General features: G+C 39.5%; 1 protein-coding gene across 1 annotated transcript in view; it reads left to right on the top strand.

Annotated features, from left to right (window-relative positions):
* LOC134417124 (potassium voltage-gated channel subfamily KQT member 1-like) overlaps nt 1-15,098 on the top strand; it is a 336,325-nt gene that overhangs the window by 66,238 nt on the left and 254,989 nt on the right. The window lies entirely within an intron of this gene.

Here is a 15,098-nt window from a genome sequence, read left to right as displayed (position 1 = left end):
TGTATGTACTGAATCAATAGTAAATCTAGTTTTATTCAGTGTAATGAAAGCTTATCCAAGCTTAGTTAATGCATTTGTTAAATTGCTGCATGAACTTCCTGACATTGACATGAATTGAAAGCTTCAGTTACCTTCACCACAAAACTAAAATCTTGTGGTCAATGATCTCATCGTCCAGCCATGGTTTAATTGCTCACTTGACACTTTCTGATGTATATCACACTGTGGGGATGTTTCTTTCTGAAGCATTTTACTGATGTTGTTCCTTAAGGCTTATCTCTCATTCCAGGGTTTGGTTTTTTTTTTTAATGTTGGGATTGATTCTCCATTCTGGGTTGGTTGGATTGTTGAAGTTATCACCGAACCAAAGTTTTTCTCAGCACATCTGGGTCTCTCTTTGCTTGCTAGGGAACATCCTTCCACACCAAACAGCAACATCTTAGATTTTTCTGTGCATTTGGGGTGTTTTCTTCAATACCTCCACACTTAAGCTGACAACACTTCCAGTGATACCCAGTGATTTTAATCTAAATCTAATCTAATCTTTAATCTACCCAGTAATTTTAATCTTCCACCTCCTAAGGCCACCAAATGCTATAGCAAGATGTACTGGGAAAAGCAGGCTGCTGGTCTTTTTCTGTTATAGACCTTTTTCCCCATACAATTCATTTAAAAATGGATATTTTTAAGCATCAATTTAATGTTGAACAATGTGCAATAAAACTCTAAACTAAAACTCACTGGGATATGACCTGAATTCAGTTTGCTCAGTCAAAAATGTCTTCACCTTCACTGTAAATGCTGGATACTGTGAAGATCTGCCTCTGACCTTGATCTTCAGATGTGCTGACACCTCATTTAATGATCCAGCTTTGGCTTCTTGATAGAGAGCAGCAAGGAGCACTTGGAACTCTGGATGTCTCAATCACACAGGGCAGCAGAACCTTTAGTTTTGTTGTCAAGGGCATTAAGATATAGAAAGGTGCCAAGCTGACAAAATGGATCAGTTTAGTAGAAGGTTGCTGGAAGTGTTGGACCTCTTAGAATCAAGGATGTTGTTTGGAACAGCATCAGCAATTTGTGGTTTTCCCCAAATCCCAGCTCCCCAGGGCGGAATGGCAATCCTGATGACACGTTGGACCTGAGGGCACTGATATTTCACCTTTTGCAGGCTTGTGAACATTGATGCCTTTAGGCAAAGTTATCTTTGATTTGAAAATTTTCCTTTATCTGGTAGAGAGAAGAATAAACAGGAAAGGGAAAAAGGAAAACATCTTCAGTCTCTGGATTAAAAACTGGAGGGTGCAGGAGGGAAGGGAAAGCAAGACTTCCCACAGTTTTTAGAGATTTTTTAGGCTGCTTGGGCCAAATTGGTCTGTTGGCAGAGAAAGGCAGGGAAAAGCAGTCATGTGCCACTTTTGAGTTTGGAATAAATCCTACATATCAGATGTCTGGGGAGCAGTGATCCCCAAGGTCCCTTTACTTTAAAACATAACCTCATCAAGCTTCAGAAACCTTCACAGTTAGAAGTAACAGAATTTGCTGTAGCAGTGGCACAAACCTCCCCAATCTGCTGTGAATAGAGAGTGCTGTGTGCCATCACTGCCTCTGAATGAGAAACAGAGCTTGGGATAAGCTGTGGAGCAGTCAAGTGGCATCACCTCCTGCCAAGTTTCACTCCAGAGTGAACGTTTATGGGCTCTGACAATTCTGCTGTGCCATTAGAGCTGCCAGATCCTGAGGTTCAGTGGGGTTAGTGGGCTCCCAATACAACACAAATGTTTTCTTTCTTATGATTTATGGGCCTGTCTCTGCATCTTTTATTTTTTCCTGGGGTCTTGGGTAGGGAAGTGAAGTTTTGACCATGCCAAGCGTCTCTGACTGACAAGTGTCTCAGTGGTACCAGGAGAAAGGGGATTTGTTGGCTGCAGCAGAGCAAAGAAAACTGCTCACAGTTGGCACTGACGAAGAAAAGTGGAGTAAAAATATCACAAGGCCAAATATGCAAAGCACTGACAGCTGAAGCCAAGCCTGGACACAGAAATGGTGAAGCACTTTGGACCAGCACTTTTTCCAAGCAGATAAAAGAATTTATATGAGGTAGAGCTGTTAATTTTCATGCTCTGTAAAAATGTTCAGATCTTGGAAAGCTGAGAGTTTTTAAGTGAAGCCATTGACAAAATGAAGTGCTTATTACTGAGGAAGTGCATGCCAGGATTCCTTAAGCAGTGCCATTACTAAGGCAGGGATAATTACCCTGCTGATACAACGAAGACATAAATACAGTGAAGACATTAGGTAAGTCAGGAATTTGAAATTCTATAACTTATGTGTATGCCAGGCTCTGGAAACAGTCTGCTGTTTGTGTGCCTAACTTAGAAACTGGGAAACACAATTTTGTTTTAGCACTCACAGTCCCCAGGAAGAACTGATTTTTTAAACACATGCTAAATATCCAAGATACTTTTCATTACTTATTAATACAGACTCATTTCATATTGTGTTCAATATTAGTTCTCTGTCCAACTGGCCATTTCCAGCTTTTATTCTTGAAGAAAGCACTTTCAGACACAGTACAACTTCTCTCTCATATTTCCGTGCCAGCTTAAACCTTGCTTGACCTGGAACCATTTCAGGACACACATTTTTATTCTCTGAGTTTTTGCTGCTGGAGCTGCTCAAGGCTCAGGCTGCCAGTTCTGCTCACCCATCACTCTGAGCCAAGTCTGAGCCAGGTGGTGTTTTCCTTTCCCCTCAGAAATAAAACTGAATTTGTTGAGGGACAAGAGCTGTGTCAGGTTTATAATGATGTATATGTCAGGTTTATGATGATGGTGTCATTAGGAATTTTGGGAGTTTATAAGAAGGCATCAACCATTCACAGAGCTGAAGACAGAGCAATTTGCAAAGCCTGTATCATGTTTTTTTACAATACCACAAGCATGAAACCCCTGTGCTTTGAGTATAAGGTGTGAGCAGAGTGGAATACAGCTGGCACTTTAAACAAAACAAAGCATTTCTGTGCACCTTCCCTTCTTCGTGAGGTGTGGAACAGAACAGAAAATATCTATTTTCAGGTCAGATTTTCTAAAATTTGGATAGACTGGATAATTTTGGAAAGTTATTTTGTACTGGAAATTGTAATTAAAGGAGATGCAATATTACCATAAAAAATAACAGCTTTGTTCAGATTCTAGTTATGTGTCTCCTTTAGCTTATGGCATATTCAAGTGATATCATAACAATAATTTCATATCTTGAGTGTCCTTTAAAAAGAATTGATTGTAACATGCTAGTGACAGAAGAAAAGCTTATCTTCAGGCTTTTAGCTCTGAATTTTTTCACATATTTATTGGTTACCTGCTTAGGTGACTGGAAGGCAGAAAGTTGTTGCATGCTGAGTGGAATGGGGAGATACGACCATGTTACATGAGGCAGCTCAGTAATTCCTTTCCTGCTGTTGTCAGAGTCCTTTTGGGTGCTGCTCAAGCTTCTGCCTCCTCTGCACCTTGCCCATGTTTGTGTGGGAAAGCACAGGGCAGTTTCAGGTCTGAAATTCTGGGAGAGAATAAGCAGGGCAGACAGACTGACAGCCAAAGTGTGGGTTTGGTTTTCACTGGATCGACCCTGGGATCAACAAGGAAAAGTCCTGTCCCTCTAAACCATCCATTCCTGAACCAAGCTCTAAGTGTGCTCTGAGTGATGGACTTTTACAACCTGTGTCAGTGCCTGGAATTTCCCAAATCCTTCAGAGAAGATTTATTCCATGACCGTGGGGAGAATCCAGTTCAACCTGGCAGCAGTGCCAGTAGTTTCCTCAACTTTCTAGATCCCAGCTAAGACTTGACACAGGTTTGATCTTGTGGCTGGTTTAATAAACTTCTCTGGCTCTAGGTGCTGCTTCTCTGAGGTTTAATGATCATTAATTGTGTTCCTGCCCAATATGCTGCTGACTCAGCACCAGGAGGCATTTTCTTTGTGGGGACACATAAATAGGGGATGCTGTGATTTTCCTTGGCTCGACTCCTTCCTCCACTGAAAAGAGCAGTCAACAAATCAGAATGCTGATAGGTCTCCACAGAGGAAAATACTCATTTAACAACAGTTTGTTTTAAATAAACCTTATTTAAAACATCAGGAAATAATTCAGCGTCCCACATTCCAGCAGCACTTGCAGTACATCCTAATGAGACTGCTGCTTATTTACATCAGATCTGTGCTTTCTGGTGAATATTGAACTTATATAATGTAAATAAAGTTTATGTTTACCTGAGTGTCTATTTTTCATTTATATGTTGTTGTATAAATGCTTCCTTTACATAGTTAGATTAATCTCTGTTTGTTTTGAAACTTTACACTGGAGTTTACTCTCAGGCTTACAAGGTTGTTTTCATTTTTTTTTTAAGTAGAATAGATCTATTGCACTACAACATTAATGTGCATTTAAAACATTACACTTTGATTAAATTGTGTAGCTAACAGTTAGCTGAATTTAGTAAAAAAAGGGAGTAAAACTGAATTCTGATCCTTCCCATCCCTCTATCTTTGCCTGTCAAATCCATAATCCTCCCAAAATGAAAGAATAGTGAGAGAGAGGCTGAAAAACAGGATGTGCTGATGGATTTCCTATAACTTTGGTTGGGAGCTGGGTGTTTATTTTTGTAAAATCCCTGTATGCAGTAATTAAAAAGATGAAACTCTTGCTGTGCAAGTTACATAAGAAGTTACTTTTATTAAGTTATCTCTTCAATCCATGCTTTAATAACTCTTCTCACAAGCTTTCTCCTCTCTGTTTAAAACATCATGCTTTTTAATCCATCTCATTTATTATTGGATTTCCATTTATTATTGGATGTCCATCTCATTTAATATTGGAAAGGCTTCAGGAAACATCCTGATAGTGCAGCTCCATTTTACAAGCAGCAGGTAGGAATCAGTTACAGGCTGAGGGTGATATTAATCAAATCCAGCCCAAATCAGTCTTTTCCCCTCCTCCTGGTTCAGACCAATCCAGAAGGGAGGGCATATTGCAAAGGAGACACATATTAAAATTGTTTTTCTTTCAGGTGTTTCAAAATGCTTTAAAGCTCCCTGCCTGTGCTCCTCCCAGGCAGGGAGCACATCAGGAAGCAGAGACAGACACCCTCCCACAGGACCCTCCTTGCCCTTGGTGGGCAGTCAGGTCTGCCTCAAATCAAGGCAAATATGGTTCCTCTGGGAGCTCTAATGTTTTACTGGATCACTTTGTTTCTCTTGATGAGTGCTGCTTCAGAGTCTCAGCTGCCTGGATCCCAGTGGGGATTTTGTTGATGGGGTTTATTGGCTTTAAAGCATTTTGATAATGCTTTGGGTTCTCACAGTCCAGTTTAAGCCTTGATTTGTTTGGGGTGGTTCTTTCAATAGATTTAGGTAGGCATTGATTTGATTACCCAAAATCCTTGGATGTTCTACTCATTGCAAGCCATTCCATTCCTGATGTTTTAAAGACAATTTTTTAAGCTTCAGTGTGCCAGGGAGCAATCTTTTCCTTTCATCTTCATTGTTCAATTTTGTCACTTTTCTAGATATGGAAAAAGTAGACTTGGAAAGGAGATTGTTCACTTTCAGGTCAGGCAGGACAGAGGAGAAGAAAGGAAGTGCTGTGTGGAGTTCCTCCCTCTCTTGCTGATAGTAGGGAATGGGAAAACTGCTCATGCTGTGCACAACATCACACCTGGGTCAGGTGAGTGGGATGCATTCCTGGCTGTCCACTCTCATCAGATGTGGAGGGATAGAATGTAAGAGAATAAAGATGGTGCAGAAGGCAATCTCACACCTGAGGAGTTGCAGCTGTGCTAATCACCATAGATTAGGAACAGGTCTGCCCTTAACAGGCCACAGCTGTGTCCAATAATGATGAGTGCTACAAAAGAGTGGGTGACAGGCAAGTTGGAGTTTGTTCACTGTGCTGTGAGGAAGGAGCCAGTACTGCAAGGAGATGACCATGAGAAATCACCAACAAGGTATGGGAATTTTGCAATATGGTGCCAACAATCAGAGGTATCAGAACAGGGACATGAATGCTGTAAACATCTGTGCTATTACTGGGCACGTGTATTAATGCATATTTGTGCGCTCTACTGGGTTCTTTAAGGCCGTGCCCCTTTTCTCTTGGGGTTTCTTTTATCCATAATACTCCCATTAATATGGACAAAATAAAAACTAAAAATAAGGTCAAAGCAGCAAGGAAATCCTCTTTGGGTTCAGTTATGCAAGAAGCCTGCTGCAATAAAGAATGTGGAGGAGATTTTCTGAACACCCCATTTTAGCATAAAGTCAGTGGAAAGGCTTCAGGAAACACCCTGATAATGCAGCTTCATTTTATAAGCAGCAGGTGGGAATCAGTTACAAGCTGAGGGTCATATTAATCAAGCTATAATAACTGTTGCAATAACTGTTCTTTAGATGACATTCCTTTCTTTCCAATTCTTTTCTCCTGTCTAATTTTATCAACAAAGAACAGAATGTTGAATGAACTTGCGTAAAAGTCCTGTCTGGAGTCAAAGCATCACTAGCAGTTTTTATCAGTGTTCTGTGTGTGAGCCCAGCAAAACTGCAGAAATTGAGTAAAAATTGAGTGATCACATTGTGCTGCTACCAGAGGGTGAGGGAAGGCAATTAATATCTGTGGTCACTCCTACAGCCCTTTTCACTCCAGTGAAAAGAGGAGTCAGTGCAGTGTCTGGGGTGCACCACTCACCCTCATGGATCACATAGCTCTTACCCTGAAAATACAATATACTCAGTTCCTGTTTGCTCAGAATGAAGATAGCAAAAACAGCAGCCAAACTTCCCAGGGCCAATTCTGCTGTCAGAGCTTCAGCTAAAACAGCAGTGGCTCAGCACTTTTTTTCCTCCTCATCAGCAGCCTCTCTGTTTCCCACGTGTTCCCTCTCTCCATTTCCAGTGGGAGACTTCATCTGTATCCACATGGTGGAATTTCAGTGGCAGAAATTCCCACTGCCTCTTCTGCTGCTTCAGCAAAAGGGATTCTTTGTCAGGTGGCTTCCAGCATTTCTGATGCTTTGTGTTGTAGCACTTTGCCCACCACAAATGAAAGCACTCCAAAGTCCTTTTTTACTAGGACAGACATTTAGAGATCCCAGCTTCAAGTCAGCTTTGCTGTGTTCTTCTGTGCATTGTGCATTTTGTTATCTCAGCTCTGTGCCTGCATGGCTATATTACACAGAGCAGCAAACATTTCCTTGCTTTTTGCCCCCCTTGATTGTGTTGCTTCTTCTGGGAAATACAAAGCAAAGTTAAACATGCTGCATTATGTGTTTTTATTGTGATATTATTTTATTGTGATATCTTGTCCCATACAATTCAGTGGCAATCAAGTAACTGAATTTACCAGCAGCCTTTCTGTGGGATCTCATAACTCCTTGCAGCTTCTATTTATGACCACAAGAAGTTTTCCTCTGAAAGTATCTTATCTGAAAGAAAAACTGTCTAATTACTATCCTTTGTTTTGAATTCACTATAAAATATGGTAGATATTGCTTTTTCAGTTTTGTATTATTCAAATATGGAATTGAGATACCTTGATAGCTGAATATTTTTGTCTCTAAGATTTAAGCTTTTCCCCATAGTTTAGAAGAGACTTTAGTCTGATACATTTTCTTTTGCTGTCTGTATCTTTGATATGACCATTAAGAAACCTTCTATCAAGGGAATTATTTTATATGTGTATCTATTAAATATTTTCTGTAACTTTGTTTATGAAAGCTAGCATTAAAAAAAAAAAAACACATAGGAATAAAAAAACACAGATACGTGGGTTAATATATCCAGAGCAACTATAAAAATAATTTTCTTTCAGTGTATCTTCCTAGGGCAGTAAGTCTTAGGTGAGATCACCGTCTTTGATCTGTTGCTATTTTCTCCTCAAAACTTTAAACCCACGATAAGTTTCAAAGCTGACAGGGAAAAGGGACCTTGAAGATAAAAACATTACTGAACCAAAAGGAAAATAGTGCTGTTAAAGAATCTGTTTGATAGGAGACAGACAGACAAGTGAATATAGACCCCAAGAAAGGTCTGTGCATCGAGATCACCCACAGTGCTTGTGTCTCTTGGCTGACAAACCCTAAAGATAAGGAATTGCTCCAATGGGAAGGAGCTGAGCCTTTCCTGGGGACCCTGTCCATGGACCAGGTGGTTTCCATTTGGAGATATAACCCCAGTTAAGGGGAGCAAGTGCCCTGCTTTACAAACAAGGTTGTATGCAGGGAGCTCACTCGCTTGCTCCTCTGTTCCCTCCCAAGGAGCTGAGGCCAGATGCAGCACCTTGTTGTGCCTCTTCAGTGAAACTGGATGCTCTGACACACAAAAGGAAAGCAGAAATGCAGTGGTGGCTGAATTCTAACGATTCCCACTGACCCAGCAGTCTTTATCAGGTAAAGCTTTTGTAGCCACCTTGCAGCAGTGGCAGCTGAGAAGGGCATGGGACTCGCTGCTCTGCTTTGACCCTTTGAACACTAACCCGTGGATATTGTTCCTTCCTCTGCCCACATCCTGCCAATTAAATGCAGCAGAATAATGTAACAAACAGTCTATTAAATGCTGGGGCTGGAAGCAGCTGCAGAACCTGGTCCTGCAGGGGACACAGACAGGTGAATCCACTTGAATCCTGCTGCAGGTGAATGGGGGCAGAGGAAGGAAGGTAATTTAACACCACAGCAGTGAAGCCAGGCTCAGGAGATCACTTTCCTCAGGGATACCAGATGGTGAATGGCTGTAAAGAATGACCCCACCCAGCACTGCATGTGGCGCCCACCGTTTATAATGGATGGCCCTAAATATTTATTAAGTGTTATTAAAAAGCTTATGTTACAGCATCTCTTCAGACACACCACAGGCAGGGTAAGGTTACAGAGGTGGCAATGTTAAGCCTTTAGTTGGCTTTTCTGCAAGCATTTACATAGTGTTATTTCTACACTAATGTAAAAAGACTGAACTTGTGTCAGAAAACTGAAATGAAGATTTCTGTGTCCACCTAGGAACTCTGGCAGCTGTAGAGATTTTAGCAGGTGGCTTTGTCATTTTGAATGCATTTGTCAGAGAAGCACTTTTCTTTCTTCCTTCTTTCCTCGTGATTTCAGCACGTGCTGGCTGGCATAATTAGTAGGTTAACTCATAAGAGAGGGGATGTCAATGACAGTCTTTGTCACTTAAAGAAAATTTCATTGCTCACTGAAACCTTTGGGGTTTTGAGTCAGTTGGTTGCTTGGGGTTTTTCTTCCTTGTTTGTTTTTCATGTCAGAATGTGCAATAGTACTCAGCCTTGAGGAAAATGAGAGCAGGGGATGTTGATTAAAAGGGCTGAGTGCCACAGAGTGCTCATGGCCAGCCTGGCATGCTGTATCAAGTTGCAGTGTTTGCTTTGTGGTGCTGTCTGGAGTGGATGCCAGATGCTGACTTTGCCTTTTGAAACTGGCCATGATGAGCCCAAAGACAGCTCTCCAAGAGGAGAACCCACCTGAGCTACTCAGGAATTTTGGTCTCCCACAAAGAGGGGGAAAGGTTTTCTTCTCTCTTCTCCTGCTTTGTCCCTTATGTTCCTCCTGTGCCTTTCCAGGAAAACAAATGTCCTTCTGAAAGAGTGTTCTCACTTTGCAAGAGCTGGTTGCCACCAAATTCACAGAAAACAACATTAGGAGTAGTAGGTTTTCAACATTTTTTACTTAAACATTTTCCAGTGAGTATGCAAACCTCTTTCAAATATGCACAGCATAAATAAATTTGCTCTCATTTATGACATTTCCTAGCTGCTTATAAATAGTCTGCAGACTCCAGGTTTCTCCAGGCAACAGGCAGAAAACCAAGGAGCCATTATAATACCTCCCTGCTTCATTTTTGACAATAATGTCTGTGGATTTGAGTGTTCTGCTTGACTGAGCTAAATCACTTCTTACTTAAAACAGTGGCTTCTTAGAAATGGATGTTATAATTCTACTGTAACTGGCATTCATGAGTTAGATTCTGGCTATTTGTAAGCAATTTCAGGTCTTCCTTATTATAGCCTGGAAGCACATTTTTGTCATTGTGTTGAGACAGAGACTGAAACCAGCTGGTGTTAGGGTGGTGGTAATAATGAAAATCAGGATATACTACTAAATGACTACAGTATCACTATTTGTTTTTCTTGAAATGTGAAAAAAATTTCAATTTTATAACTTGGTGAGACGAGCACCTGTGTTCTCAGAGGATGCAGCTGATGCTGGGATGAATATTTTTGAATGAGATGTTGTTTTAAAAGTTAAGGTACAAACTAATGTAAGTAATCTCTTGGACTTTAAACTGTGAAAAAAATAGATTGTTCATTGCCTACCCTTTGAAGTGTTTTCTAATTTTAGCTCTATTTCCATTCTCTTTTGGCACAAGTGAAATAGCGATTATGTAAACATTTAAATTAACCTCTGGAGACTTGTACTAATTAATGCAGATGGTTGGCTTTGCTTAGATGTGAGTGGTTTCTTATTTTAGGGAAAGTACCATATTCCTCATGGATGGGGAAAGCTGGCATTCATGTGAAGGAAAAGCCCAGATCCATGCATTTTAAAGGGCAGAAAAGAAAATCAAGTAGCTAGAAATCTTTTATGTGTTCCTGCAAGACTTGAGGACAATCTGAAATGTCCTTTGAGAAAGACTCATGAGTTGTGTTGCAAACTGGCACCACTTTGGATTTAGTCCTGTGCCAAACCTGTTTGACACTTGGGAAACCTTCAAGAGACTGAAATTTTGCAAAAAGTACTAGACCCCACTTCAAGTCTCATCTGCCTTGTCAGAATGTTGTTTTTACATAAAGTTTTCCTTCAAATCTGTGACTATAACCTATCTGCTGATGTAGGTCTTCTTGACATGGTCTTTCTTTATTAATTTATTCAGTACTCTCCTGTTGTATTTTTTTTCTTTGTCTGCATTTTGAAGGACTAGATGAAAAAGATTGCTGGGTTTATTTGGTGTGGGATTTTGAAGAGCTAGATGAGAGAGATTTCTGAGACTCTTTTTGGTTATATCAACTAAACTAAAAACCATTGAGTCTACGTTGGCTTTGAAATTTTGCTTCCCAAAAGTATGTTTGGAAACCAGGTTTGAAAACTGCAAATTTTCCGTAGGTACAGTGAAAAAATTTCTTATCAATTCTGCTTCAGGACTTTCATTTTGCAGCAGCAATCTGGGTAGTAAGTTTTGACACTTCCTACACTTTAATCTGTGTTTTCACTTGCTCAGTTTACAGAACAAATGCTTCTTGTAATACATTCAGAAATAAAAATGCACACTACCATTATTCACTTCACTCATGACAGCCTGAGACTGATTAGTTCTAAACTGTTCTGAAGCAGTTGTGCTGTATTTAAACTGGAGAGGGCTGTTAAAGACTTGTTCTGCTGTCTTTAAAATATTTTAAAATATTTTTCCAGAGTTGTTCTGCTGTGAGACAGGAATATTTGATGGTCTGACTCGAAATTTGAATATTTTACCCCATAATATTAGAAGCAAAGGTGAAGGTATTAGTGAACAGAGCTTTGTTTTAGGGCAAAGGGCAACATATCAAGACATTACCTAACAAATAAAAATGGAGTCTTTCACCTTATTTGTAAAAGAAAATGGTGAAGATTTACTTTTTAGAATGATTGTAGCACACATGTAGTGCTGTTTTATGTCTCCAGCAAAGTATAACAGATGGACTGTGGGTTTATTGGGAAAAAAAAAGTGTGCTGAAAGATTTTTATTATGTGAGAAAGAGAGAACAAAACCCAAGGAAACATCTGGACAATTAATCTCTCAAACCTTTGTATATAACATGAAGAAAAATCCTGAAATATTTCAGAAGTCTTGCTCAGAAAGAAATTAACAAAGCACAATAAGTTACCATCCTTCGTGTGAAAAGATCTTTGTAATTAATAATTAATTGATGCCACTTTTGGAAAAACAAAGAACAGGGAGGGGGTACAGTGTTCCTCCTGAGGTTTCTGGTGTGTCATTATGAAGTGATGAATCACTTTCACTGAAGCTGAGCTGATTTGTCATCTCCCAAGGAAGCAAATGTCATTGTGGGGGGAACAAAGGTTCTTTACCTGTTATTCAGGCCTGTGTGGTGTCTGGTTTCTGATCTGGACCCAAACATCTGGCAGCCCTGCCACGTGTGCACAATATGCACTTCTGCTTTGTGGCCCTCCCTGTGGGGAGGGCTTGGCTTCTCATTTTAAAGCTGTACAGTGACAGGTGAGCAGGGAAATAGGTGCTTTTTGTCTGGGCTGGTGAAACATTATCTCTTTTTGAGAGGGTTGCTGTTTCAGGGGGTGTTTCTCAGAGCTGTGGGGCCAGTGAGCTGTTCTGCATGGAAAGGGGAGGTTGCCATCCACACCTGCTGGTTGTTTCTCCCTGTGTTGTTCTTCCCTGTGACACTGCAGAGAACAGCCCCAGATCAAACCATCCATGCCCTCATTTCCCTGCCCTTAGCTAGGATCTTGCTATGTTGATTTCCTCTCCCTCAGCTTTAGGAAATGGCAAAGAGGTCCATTCATTGGTTTACCCCCTTCTACCCTTTGAATTCTGGTGTTGGCTTCCCCTCCTCGCAACCCCACTGGGGGTTTTCTGGAGATATAAATTCAAACACCACTAGAAATGTGTATTTTGGCCTTTCCCCTGCTGCCCCAGCCAAATAAGAACACAGATATTTTTGCTGCACCATTTCAGAACAGCTCTCTCTGGACCGGGGCTCCTTTTCCATCTATAACTGTGGGAGCTCCAATGCAGGAACACAAAGGGAGTGATAACCAAATCCCACCAATAAATCATTCCCGCAATGCAGTGGTAGTAATGAAAATCAGGATACTGCTAAATGACTACAGAATCACTATTTGTTTATCTTGAAATGTGAAAAAAGTTTTGGCCAAATCAACTTCCTTGTTGAAGCTCAGGCTCATGGTTTGTGACCAGCCTGGGCTCTTATATGTCTGAACATTTGGTATAAAATACCTGCCTTTATATACTCTTTAAATATTTTATTATTATTATTATTATTTATTATATTTATTATTTATTATTTTCTTCATCATTTTAAATGATGAATGAAGAAAACTCGCTAGTTATGGAGAGGAATGTAAAATTATTTAAGCTTTTGGTTTGTTTGTGGTTTTTTATTTGTTTAGTTTGCAGGGATTTTTTTAGTTCTTTTTAGTCAATCTAACAGATAGGAAAACCTCTAAATAAATGGGCTTTAAAAATAGCATGGTTCTATCCAAGCTCTTGAAAACTGAACTGTTTCCAATAACCTGATTTACAGTGCCCAGTATTTATATGATCTTCCCCATTCAGCTTATCTGCTGCCAAATACTGTCCAAAAATATACTGTCCAAAAATTCCTTGGTTGTAAAGTATTTTTAATCAGACTGTTGAAGATCTGCTTTTGGTAGAACACTTGTTTCATGTCAGCTGCAATACTGCTCAGTATGGTGTTGCAATTAGGGCTTCTTGAAACAAAATTAGGACAGTTATAAAATTAGGATCTAGTGCCATCTAAATCTAGTGATCTAACATCTAGTGCCATCCAAAGAAGTTGAAATTTAATTAGAGGGTAGCAGTCTTTGAATAACTTCTGTTATTCTATTAGCAATAAATTCTACTTTGATTTGTCTTGCATGAAGGTAGAAAATAAAATGTAAAATTCTGTAGAACAATGTACCAGGGTGTTTCCCTCTGGGAATGATTTGCTGTTTTGAGTCCTGCCATGAATGATGATCTTAAATTAATCAAAGAAGGTTTATCATGTTCTCACCAATGATTTAGGAAAAGAAAAAACCATGAAATGCCATAGCTACTTTCATTGATTCAATGTGTGTGCTGTGTTTTTCTTTCATGAATCATATTTGAAAGGGCTTTAGGAAATAGATTTAAGTAGTGTCTTTTGATTGTTGTCTATATTTGTATTTTTAATTTTTGAGTGTATACTTACCAGTTATATTTGCCAAATTATTTGAACTCAGCCACTGAGAAATTAGGATTTCAGGATCTAGATTTTTATACTGACATCAGCTTCTGTGTCTCCCAGTTCTGCATGTGAACTGAGATTAACATAAGAGTTTTCCTTTGTGATGAGTTTTTTCAACAGCGCTGTACTGGGCTAAATGTTATTCTCTAAAATGGACAATTTAATACTTCCTTCAGTTACTGGTCGCTGAAATAATCTGAAATTCACCATGGGTATATCCATTATCAATGTCTCACCAAGTCATGTCTTCCTGACATGAAGAATATATAAATTAATTTTTATAAATTATTTTTAATACTATACTATATATATACTTTTTAATTGCTATAAATTAATCTTTAAATTTCAATACTGTAAATGTACGACATAGTGTGAAGATAATCGGTTTCCCTTACAGATCCTAATTCAAGCAGTGTCAGACCCCAGAGACAGAGGGTAGTGGCTGTTTTTTTTACCATGGATTATTTGCTGGCTGAGTCATGGTGGTACTTGTGATATTTTAGCAAAGAAGTGTGGAAAAAAGAGCTTGATGGCCTGGAAGGACCAAAACACTGGAAGAAAGTAAGGGATTATGTTTTTCTGGAGCTTGGGTAATATTTTAATTGTTTAGGGAGTAGTAATAATGTCATTAATTAAAAGAAGCAACAGGAAAATTGTGGATAGCTTTCTAAAAAAAACCTCATAGGTAAAACCCTGCCTTTTCTCACAATATAATAAGAAATGTAGTAGAACCAACCTTCCTGTTTCCTAAAGGATTAATTAAATCCAGTTATTACACGTGAACCTGGGATGTTTGCAGGGCACAGCCATGGCCAACCATAATCAACTTGAAAAACTACAGCACCAAACTGCTGCATTAGATCATTCTTTAACCAAATAATTTTATTTGCATTTGGATGGAAAATACATTCTGCAAATGAAGAAGGAAACCTTTTCTGCTTTATTTGCCTAATTCTACATCTGCTCTCATTGATGGTCAATTCGGAGGGCACCAAACAGGGCAGGAATACAAACCAAACCAGAATGAGGTGGCAAATGGAGTCCCCAGGAATTCGGCATG

Source organism: Melospiza melodia, chromosome 4 (assembly GCF_035770615.1).
Source record: "Melospiza melodia melodia isolate bMelMel2 chromosome 4, bMelMel2.pri, whole genome shotgun sequence".
Lineage (NCBI taxonomy): Eukaryota > Metazoa > Chordata > Aves > Passeriformes > Passerellidae > Melospiza > Melospiza melodia.
This window is presented reverse-complemented; position numbering and strand designations above follow the sequence as displayed.